This window comes from Pseudopipra pipra, chromosome 12, assembly GCF_036250125.1.
Source record: "Pseudopipra pipra isolate bDixPip1 chromosome 12, bDixPip1.hap1, whole genome shotgun sequence".
In the NCBI taxonomy this organism is placed as follows: Eukaryota; Metazoa; Chordata; class Aves; order Passeriformes; family Pipridae; genus Pseudopipra; species Pseudopipra pipra.
Window position 1 is genome coordinate 1,281,781 of NC_087560.1, and position 11,376 is coordinate 1,293,156.

Below are 11,376 nucleotides of genomic sequence, written 5' to 3' on the forward strand. Positions count from 1 at the left end.
TAAACCACTGATTTTAATTTACCTACAGTTTCGCAATAGCATCTTTCCAAAGAGGAAATTAGATTTTTACATATCATAGCAAATCACAAAGCCAAAATGTCAACTTCATATATCAAGCAATTACTTGTACTGTTTATTTTTGGGGAAAATTTTAACATATATTTACTTAGAAAGCCACATGAGTCCCTCCAAAATAAATAGGGGCTATAATTCTTGCCAAAAAAACCCACAGTTGCAGAGATCTCCTCATCAATTTCCTGCAGCATTAATGAGGAAAGGCGCTGAGACAGTCATTCATACTGTCTTTATGATAAGACTAACCTACAGGGCAAATCAAGATTAAGGACAAAGGGAAGACAAATGGATAGAACACAGAATGGTTGGGTTTCTTCTGATGCATCGCTTGAAATCTTTGTTTGCCATCTTAAATGTAAGGACTACACTCAAAGCACACATAAAAACTGAAGACAGTCTCCAGACAGGAAACAATATAAAAGGAGGGGTGGAGTTATTTTTACCTCCGGATTTATTTGGTGTAGAGTTGGGAGGAGGGGAAAGAGGCCACATCACCCATAATTATTAGCACTTCTGAAATGGTTGTGAGTTGTCTTTATGAGAAGAATTGAATTCCAGCTAAGAAAGACAAGGTCAGAAGTCACAGTAACCTGGCTCTCCAAGGACATCCTTTGCCACTATCAAAGGCATGTGAACTTACTCAGATCTCAGGAAAATCCTCCCAGAAATGTTTGCACTCTACTCTCAACTACACCAGAATCGGATTTGTGCCTGAATATCTGGGGGGGTTTGTGCTCCTTGGAAAGGACCCAACCACTGTAATGCACATGGAGGTCCTGGGGAGTCTTACACACTTAGGAATAAAGGATTAGAAAGGATGTAGTAAGTTGACCCCCAGGTATTTGAGGACACAAATCCTTGCACGAACCATGAGATGCTCAAGGTGGGTGTGCTTAATAAAATCTGTAACCCTGCTGGTCTGAAGGACAGCACCAAACATAACCCTCTGTCACACACTCACTTCTCTACCACACCCTTCATCCTGGCATCCAGACATTGCTTTTCAAACCTTGGGCCATTTTAATTTCCACAGCACTGCCTCTGTACATCTTGGCAAGGCTGAGAGTGTCTGTATTTCTGAGAGAGCTGTGTCAGCATTAGGAGATGAGCAGCTTGCTGCACTTGGGCTACAGACCCTGGAGATGCTCTGCCAGTGCTCCCCTTGGCACCAAAGGTTTTGGGGACAGTGCAGAGGCACTGGGGCTGGCTGTCCATGACTCAGCTGAGGTCCCAAAGCAGAACAGCACTGTTGATGTTGGCTGAGCTAACGAGGCTGCCAAGGGCATTTATCATTCCCACCACTGCAAACCTGCCCTCAGCAGCTCCCAGCTCAGCAAACACACCACACTCCTGCTGTCTAACAGGACAGGCAAACACTTACAGGGAGTTTTCTGGAGCAGCAGCAATGATTTCTCATTTCAGTCATGGCACAACCCTTCTCAGACAATGGAACAGTCACACCCAGCATTCCATGAAGGGAGGTGATTATATTCTTACCCAAATTCTAAAGAAATCGAGGCAAGTAGATGACATTTGAATAGCTCACGGTGACAAAAGCTTTCGTGAGTGAGATGGGCAAACAGCATCACCATGTCTTTTTATTCTCAGGTATTTATTTGTATTATTCTCTCTACCTTCTTTTTTATGGCTTTCTGCTACTTTTTCCTTCTCTCACAGAAACCACGTTAGTTACTCTCACATTAGCCACTGCCTCTTCAGCAGAAATAACAAGACAGAATTTATCACTAAGCCCCTCTAAATGTGCTACTAAGCCCTTCAAGTCATAATTGATTTAGGAGGCTGGCCCAGCTGATAATGTTCTCTAATCCAGACACTGTATGTTTGACCTGACGGAATAAAGAAACCTTTGGAGAGATTTGAAATGCTTCAATCACCTCTCAGGTTTCAGTAGCTCTAACCCTGTTCTTGGTGTCTGTGCTGCCTCTCTCTGGGCTGTGCTTTCTCACCCAGAGCTGTCCACAAACCCCAGCAGGCTCCTGCACAGCATCTCCTCCTGCTGAGCTCTCTGCTTGTGCCTGCCCAGCATAGCACCACACAGCACATTATTTTAACCCTTCTTTCCCCCTCTTGACCTTACCTAAGCAGGTAGAAAAGCTGCAAGTTACAGTTTGGTTTTCTCAAAGAATTTTAAAGTTCAATCTAAAACTTGCTCATTCTTTTGGTTGCAGTTTTGGTGAGACAGCAGCCAGCATCAGGAACTGACTGCCAGCTCATCTGGCTTCTTGTCTGTGAGATGCTCACACAGCTCCACTGCCAGGTTCTCATTATAGAAAAATATCCAAACCAAAAAATTCTCCCTTCCAGTCCTCTCCTTCTGGCCTAACCAGATGGCTGAAAACAAACAAACAAATAAATAAAACTGTGAGAAAGAAAAACAGAACCAAATCAAAATAAATCCTGGTTAGTTTTTGCTTAGATGATAAAATTTCCTGCAAGGCCGAGGTCAAGTGGTCAAGTCCAGGACAGACAACATTTGACACCTGCCAGTCTTGAACAGGCAGGAGCAGAGCAGCTTGTCAGGGATGAATCTCAGCTCCAGGAGTCCTGCCTGCTGCATGGAGAGGATGTGGGGAACAGGAGTGGGTCTCTTTCACACTTTGTTTCTTTATTTGGGAAAAGGAAGTACTGAGGGCAAGCCAGAGGGCATTTTCAGAGTATAGGGAAGACCACAGGGAGTCCAAAAATCTCATTAATGCCTCTAGAGAGAAATATAAATACTGATACATTGCCTTGCCAAGTACCAACAATATTAACCTGTGGGTTTCTTTCTTCCATTAAATGCATTGGAACACAGGGATGTGGGGAAATTGTAGGTTGCCATAAAGTATCCAGCATGTCCAGAGTCTGAAAGCTGACAGTCAAAGAGTATCATAATTTATCAAGCCAGACCCATTGCACCATTTGCCCCCATTTTTTTTTCCTTTTCCTATCAAAAGATTATTTCCCTGATAATAATATTTTGCTAATAGTAAGTCTTGCCAGGTTCTTGATGGTCGTTGTAGCAGGATGCTCTGCCTAGAGAGGGGGTGAAAGAACACCACTGCCTTGAGTGGGGATGCCCCTGATGGTTATTCCTCAAGGCTGAGTGAAGGAGACTGGCCTGGGGTTGTTGCTCTGGCTGAGTAACATCAGTGTCTACTTAGCAATAGCTTTTGTCTGCTTTAATATAATTGTTTCAATATTGCTTCAAAAAGAGTGCACTGTGCTAGTAGCTATAGCTCCTATAGTGTGTAGAAAAGAATTCTGATTAAAATATTATAGTCTAATACCATTGTCATAATTTAAATAAATAATTTATCTATATAAATGTATTTGGTTTGCCATCCTTAGTCCTGTGGGACAAAGTTGTATAAAAGTTCAATTACAGCTATGGAAACCTTCAGAAATAAAGGGCTGACTAAGTCTGGGGCTAAGACTGGATCCAGCTGCACACAAATTCCTCCCTGAGAAGGAGTTTAGAAAGCATTGGGGTCTTTTCTGCCCTATCTTGGGAGTGCTTCTCTAATAAACCATTCTGCCCACGACACTCATTCACAGCAGGCTCTGCTCAATGCTATCAGCACTAGAAAAGCTGGATAACAGCCCGTATTAGTTGCTGACTTCTTATATTCCAAATGATGTAAAACATGGAATTGAGCCCAGCTCAGGTATCCCCAGCTGTGCAGAAATCACAGCACTGGCAGCACTCAAACACACACTCTCAGTGCCCTGCATGCCCAGCACATTGTATTAAAAACACCTTTCTTAGTGCACATACCAGCTTATCTCCTTTTAAACAAATACTTTAAACAAATACTTTTCCACCAATGAGCACAACTAAGACTATGCAACTATTAAAAAACCTCTGACTGAGCCACGAGATCCATAGGAATGTGACTTGGGGAAGTTGCTCCATATAAAAGTCTGTGTTTGGTACCTTGTACAGGATTTCCACTGATGGATGGCAAAAAACCTCAGCTGAGGGTGGACTGAACAGCTTTGGGCATGCAAACAACTTTCATCAAAACTAAGGAAAATACTTCCATGAACTGCTGCAAAATTGGTGAGAGAAAAGCCAGGGCTGCTGGCACAGGCATGGCTGGGCAGGAGCTGTGCTGAGAGTGGCTCTGCACACCAGGCTTCCCGCTGGGAATCTTGACACATCCCTCAAACAGCACCGCTGACACCAGCAGGGCTTGCTCAGCCCTTCATCCTCCCAAGGGACATAAATCTGCTTCTGCACAATTTACTGGGTGTCATTCTCTTGGACTGAAAAATAACCAAGTTCCTTTTTACTCTGAATGAACTTTAAAGACCTGGCAAATCTCACACAAGGACTTGTCCAAGTGTCTCAGCTAAAATCTCTTCCCTGTCCAGTGCTGCAGTCCTGCACATGCCATCAGAGCCTGTGTCCCAGCGCAGGGCAGGCAATGTGTCAGTGGGCTGGACGTGCACAGCCTGGAACCTTTCCAGAGGACAAGAGCTCTGCCTGTGTTACTGTCCTCACCCAGCTCAGTGCGTGGCACTCCTGTCACATCCTGAGCTAAACACCCTCCTCCGACCCAGGGATGCCAAAGCTGAAGCCAAAGCTGTGCATTCCAGCCACAGTCAGTTCAGGACTACAATGAGCTGAAACAGAGGAGTGTCACATGGCTCATGAGTACCCTTTATTCTCATCAGTACTGGATAAGAATTAAAATCTCTCAGAGCTTCCAAACACACATGAAACCGGGAAAGCAGCAAGCAGGTGTTCCTGGGTTTGATGGTTTGCTCTGTTCAGCAATCAGGTGCCACCAAACCCCACAGCAACTGCTCTGGCTCCTTCTCAGCCGTTCCACCCTGCAGCTCTGGGAACGTTTCTGGGATGTGCCTCTAGATCTGTGAATAACCATTCAAAGCCATTCTTTTGGTTTGCCGTGACTTTTGGGTGCCTTTCAAGAAAAACAAAAGACTTTCCTTCAAAGCAAAATAAATCTGCCCTTTTACCACAAATAACTACACTTTGCGTGGAACCGGAACAAAACTACAAATCAGAGGCAGAAGAATCCATGGGATTGATACTTGCAATATTTTAACTGTATTTGTAGTGAAAATCTAGATTGAAACCTTACATAAGGCCCTGGCCGGTGTCTGGCAGGTGGGGGTCAGAAGCTGGCTGGAGTTTTCCCTCTGGTCAGAGTGCTCCAAGGTTAGGTGCACGCAGAAGCTGAACTTCATTTTAGCTCCAGAGGTGGCTGCTTGGAGTGAGAACTTTGGTGAAACATCTTTACAACAATCATTAATGGGCATCAGTCTCCAGGAGCAAGAATTGGAACATCTTCTGCATTTAAGCCACTCGGACAGAGCAGTTACAACAGAGAGTTACAGAGTTTTGACAATATAACCATTTGTTCCATACAGGAATTATGAGAAAAATCTGTTAAACACACTGAATTAAAAAAAAAATAAAAATTTAAAATGCCTACTTTTCCTGTAAATGTGCCTGTCCAGCCCACCAGTGCAGTGACAGGAGCCATGAACTCCTGTGGGGGAAGGCAGGGCTGTGCAGCTTTAACCAGCCCTGCACTTTGCAGGAAGGTGGGAACTTCCCTTTGGGGGGCTGTGAAAAGGCCTTGTCTCCCTGATTTACACAGGTATGGTGTGAATGGCTCAGAGGCTGAGGCCTGCTCAGCCAAACACCCATGTGTGCATGAAATTAGAATGTCAACATTTGATTCATGCTGCCAGGCTGTGACTGTGAAACAAATTATGTCAGTGGGTGGCAATTGCAATATTAGTCTAAGCAGATAACATTTAGCTAAAAGGAGGGGCTCAGCTCACATTTTTCTCCCTACCATTTTAATATGTCAACATCATTAGACTTAGAAGGCCAGGAATTTTGTCAGAATGGGAAAAAATATGGAGACAAACAAACTATGGGTTGAGAGAGGGTTTATGATAAAGCACAAGCAGCACGAGCCAAATAAAGGTTCAGCAATTTCCTGGCTGCTCCTCACCACATACCTGCACTGTGCACAGCTCAGGGTGTTTAAATTTTGTCCCACACCCCCTGCACCCCACCCCCACTTAATGATTTTAAAACCAGTGTCTGAACACAGTGGAATGAAAGTGCCAAACAGCATCACCTACAGCATGTTAAAACCACCTCTTTAGGGAAGAAGTGCCATTTACTAATTAATTTTTTATTAAAAAGCCTTGGAAGTGTTTGGCTTGAGCTACCAAACTTTTAAACACATGAAAATAAGGCTCTGAGCCTGGCTCCTTTTCAATTACAAAGAAATACAAATTAGTTTTTTAGAAGAAGGAAAGAAAAACAAGTTTTTCCAAGTTGCTCCCAGCATTTTCAAGTGCCTTCCCATGAAATCAACAGTTTGAGATGTGAAGTCAACATTTTGAAGTAAATTTGATTTTGGAAAAAAAAGGACATATTTGAAACCAATACAGGATACTTAAAGGTAACTGGGTTTATTACAGATTTAATGAAGAAATACTCAAAACTCACTATGCTGTAAAAATGGAAGATATCCTATGTAAAAATAATGGTTATTTTCTTTTGGTTCTCCTTTAATTATCCAACAGTCCCTCCATCAGAATGCAATATTACCACAGAATCTATCACAATCCTAGTTCCATTTTTCCCCCTTGTTTTAACAACAAAATGGGAGAACATCAATTTAAAGTTTTATTCCACAGCAAACACCCATGTTGTTAAAATTAACACTGTGAAAAATCTACCTTGTAACAGCAAAATGTTTATAGAAGGGCCCACTCATTCAGCTGCAGAACCAAGGAACAGCTCCAGCTTCCTGGTTAGTGTTCAGAAATACGGATTCCTTAGGCCATTCAGCCAAAAATTAATCTATCAGCTTTATCTTCCAGCTTTATCTTCCAGCCCTTGGAAGGGAAGTGGGTTGTAGCCACCTCCTTGCCCACCAGCCCTGGTCCCTGCCCCAGAGCAGTGCCAGCCCTGTCCCTGTGTCCACAGCAGTGGTGTCACTGCAGGGAACACAGATTCCAGTGCTGGGTCAGCCTCACTGCCCTCCTCCCCTGAGAAATTCCACTGGGGTTCATGGGCCAAATTAATCACTGGCAGCACTCCTTTGGCTCCCCCAGAGATCAGCAGGGCTCAGTAGGACTGTTCTCTGCTCTACACCAGGACTGGGTGCAGGGACCTCCATGGGGGCAGGGCGGGGAACAGAATGACAAACCCAGATCATTTATTCGTCAGACTTTGCAAAGATTGATTTAAATTGACTGCAGAAAACACACACTGTAGTAACACACCTACATGTGTGCGGCCCAGCTCTCATTTTACCAGCTCAAATCTCTCTAACTCTGTTGCTAGTGCAGTTACTGTGTGGTACAACAGGGATTTCCAGACCCTCTTAAAGCTCTTTTCATGCTTCCCTAGTACACAGTCCTTAAAACTATATGTTTATGTGAAGGGACTATAAAGACTCAGTCTATAATATTTAGCTACTTGAAAAAAAAAAAAAAAACCAGACAGAAAATGCAGATATAACTGACTCCCTTAATTCAATTACTTGTGGCAGATGCTACAATGTGACCTTTACAAATAACAGAAAAATGGAAAAAGTTCCCGGTAGCAGTTTGCAATTTTCCTATCACTTCAGGGTATGTGTTTTTGGAATCTTTTCAAAGGGGAGGATTTTTTATCCAAATCTTTCAGAATTGTCCAAATTAGTAAAAAACATTCAAAAGTGCTTACTCTTTCTCCCTATGATATAAACTACCATTCTATTGAGTTTCCAAAGTCCTCATAAAATAAAACAAATCTGCTTGCATTAGAAGTTACATCTTTGTCAACAAACAAACAAAACAATGGAAATATCTCTCTTCAGTTCAGCACACTCCCCTCTCCACCTCACCCCCCAGTAATTAATAAGGATGTAATAAACCAAATAAAACTAAAAAAAAAAAAACAACAAAAAAACCCACACAAAACCTGCAGAATTGGAAACTATTTTTGTCTCTTTAGACTACTTTATGGCAAGGAAAAATGTCTGGGGAGAACACTGTAGCTCATTTTAAAAGCTCAGCTATTCACCCTGTAGAGAAAAATAAGTGTAAACAATCCAACTTCTCCAAAGGTAATTTGGTAACAGTGCTTACAAAGAGGAAAGCAGAAAAGACAGCACTAAGACTGCACGAAAGATTCTTTCTTTATGGTGTAGTGACAGCCTTGTAACTTCTCCATTATGATGGGAACCACAGCATAAAGATTGCATTATCATCTGTGGTTAACTGTCAAACGCATTTTAATGCTTTATTTGGGAGAGCTAAGTTAAAGACAAAACAATCCTTCTCAATCTATCCATCCCTGAGAATGGAAATACAGCTCATACTTGTGTGTCAGAGTGTGGGGAGTTAACTGTATTCTTTCAGCTCCATGTAGATTCCTCAAGATCAGAGAGCTGAGTAAACAATATTTTGATGTAAACAGATTATCAACATGAGAGGAATGACCGTCTGGTCACCTGTGGGGGTTTATTCACTTAACACTTCCACCCCATAAAGACAATTGTGTGCAATCAATGCATATAGGGCCTTTCACTGGGTTGCTAAGTGATACGTAGTGTCAACAGAAAAATGCCTGATGTACAGAAGGGCTGCTCCCCAGCCAAGGGAAACAACACACATCGATGATATTTTAAACTTAATTCAGGCCGTTATGAAGATTGTGACAGGCACAGGGGCTGACCAGAAAGCACTTCAAAATTTGACTTTATAAAGTTGGATCTCCCACGTGTGTAAAGAGTTTAATTTGGTAACAAGTGGATCGCAGTGCAGAGCTGTAGCTGGTTCAAATAGGAAAAGCCAACCCAGCAGGGAAGCACTGAATATTCATTCACTGGAAGGCACAGCAGTCATTTTACAATCCAGGCTTCAATATATGAGCAGATCGTTTGTCTAAGATTGTATATGCATTCTCTCATTTTCCTCATCTCTGGAAACTATTTTAGTAAAAGCCCAGAAGCTGTTTTCAACAGTTTCTTCAGAATTTCTAAAGAAAGGAAAGAAAGTTGAATGGCATCACATTGCCCCATACAACCATGAAAACCTGTTTTGTGGGACATTCTTGAAACCAACCCAGAAAGAAACCCTTAAGAGGTTTTGTATTTATTTACCCATTCTCTCCCCACCACCCACTTGATAGGTTTTATATTCAAATGCAAAACATATCTGCCTTTGTTCTAAGGATTCGGTCTGATTTTGGTTTGATTTACAGAACAAATCCTGAGAAATCCAATCTTTTGCCAAATTTTATTTTTCTAATAGCTGCTCACAGCACACAGAAAACTTCCCAGCTTCTCTAAATCACTTGCAATGATAGTTCAGCTTTCTGTGACATTCAAAGGCTCCTCCGAGGCCACAAAGCTCTGACCAGAGCCGTTTCTGCTGGATCACTGATGCTGTTTTCTACACAGTACACTTCCCAAACTCGTAAAATGTTTTCCTTACAAGGTGTCAGCGAGCTCTGTGTTCCCCAGGCTGCTCCTGACAACACGTGGGCAAAACCAGGATCTGTGGTGGCAAAAGTGGTAACTCAGTCCTGTGTGTCACAGGCCTCAGTTTGTAAATCCCTGAGCATTCAAAAACATAATTTTTATTAATGTAGAGAGGGGCTTGTTTTCTTTGAAGGGATTTGTATTTAATATATTTTGGGAGAATTTTACATAGGCATGACAACACTTTATTGAGGGAACCTTCTTCTGCAGTGCTGCCTGATTCAGGTTAATGAAGATTGTTACTGGAGTTTCTGCAGGGAACCAGGACCTACTCAGGGGATCCGACTTCCCAAATTTGTAGACTTCAGCCCAGCACACACAAAGCAATACCAACTTTAAATATGCACAGAGTTCCTCTGAACACAACGGGGTAAATTGAGTTCACACAGCAATACCTGATGTGCTGTTGGTAACAATTGTGAGGTTCCTACTTGGGTAATCCCTGAGGAGCAGGCACATGGCAGGACAGGAAAGACAGGAATCAGAGATGGTCTCTGTCTTGGAGACTTGCAAGGCAGTTGGGTAAGCCTGGTGACAAAAGGATGGAACAGGGAGGATCAGGACCTGACTCAGCATTCCTTAAGGAAAATACAGAGAAATCCTTCCACTGGAGGCAGACAAGTACTGACAAGAGAGGAGTCGACCTGCTCAAGAAAAGAGGGATAATTTGGGATCATTTCACTAAATCGTCTCTTAAACCAGTCAGGTTGCTGGATTTCCAAATTGAAAATATAACAAATCAATAAAGAGAAGTTTGGAACTCTAACTTTGGAAATGTATGTGACAATTCTGAGGACAGTAAAAATTAAGTTCCTTAAACAATCATCTTGTAACTGAATTTGAATTAATAAGTTGGATCTGAATCTTAATAAAAACAACTCAGAACATTATCTTTTTTAATATTAACATGCAATTATCAAGCTCAAAATAATCCAATAGTTTATCAGCAATAATAAAATTCAACTTCTAGGTCAGGAACTGAATTTTATTTTCATCCTCAAAGAACTATCAGATTGCCTGGAAAATAAGTATAAAAAGATTTGTCTACCACGTAGGGAACTCCCACTCTAATCAGAAAAGTTCTATATAAAAGCGAAAATTAGAATATCCACCTCATATACTGGAAAAAAATCCCCAGTCAATCCCTCCTCTCCTCCCATATGCTGTGCTATGTGTTGTAACAATTTTTAAGAATTAAGGAGGAACAGGCACAACCCACAATTGTAGCAGAGCTTTCCTGTCATTCCCAGCAGTCACTGTGGCGTGGCAAACACAGCACTGCTCCAAAGGGTGAAGGAAAGGGGGCTGAGCACAGATTCTCCTTACAAGCCACTCACAGTCTGTGGCAGCATCTCCCAGTCTGGCAGCACAGGAAATTCTTCTAAGGGCAAAATCTTGTACCCCTGGAGCTGTGCAAGTGTAAAACACCAGCCTGGACTTGGCTGGTTGCAGGAGCCTTGGGCTGTGTGACGCAAAGACAACACAGGATCCCGTCTCTTTGGGACAATTCTGCTCCAATAACAAGTCATAAAGCAGAGCTGTGGCTCTGATTGCATCAGGGCCAGAACAATCTGGGAATAAGCTTGCTGTATCTTTAGCTGAGGCAGTGTTGGGATGAAATAGTTGTTCTTGGCTAACAATAGTACTTTGTACAACACTGAGGGAAAAGCATCTTTCCAAGTTTGATTGTCAGGGTCGGATGACACATTTCGAGCCTTGCTTGAGAAGTCCCTGTCTAAGAGGTGCTCCACTAGACACCTCTCCTAGTCTT

General features: G+C 42.4%; 1 long non-coding RNA gene across 4 annotated transcripts; it reads right to left on the reverse strand.

The window, feature by feature from the left end:
- Positions 1–4,718: 4,718 nt before the first annotated feature.
- Positions 4,719–11,102, reverse strand: LOC135420651 (uncharacterized). 4 transcript variants are annotated; one of them, XR_010433652.1, is made up of 5 exons: positions 10,943–11,102; positions 10,001–10,133; positions 6,811–6,881; positions 5,187–5,309; positions 4,719–4,953 (listed from the first exon to the last, which is right to left on the reverse strand). It is a non-coding gene; the product is annotated as an uncharacterized LOC135420651 (long non-coding RNA). The 4 variants fall into 4 exon arrangements; XR_010433651.1 differs by lacking the exon at positions 6,811–6,881 and having other exon boundaries at positions 10,943–11,095; XR_010433653.1 differs by lacking the exons at positions 4,719–4,953; positions 5,187–5,309; positions 6,811–6,881 and adding exons at positions 8,837–9,100; positions 9,559–9,621 and having other exon boundaries at positions 10,943–11,093.
- Positions 11,103–11,376: the final 274 nt, after the last annotated feature.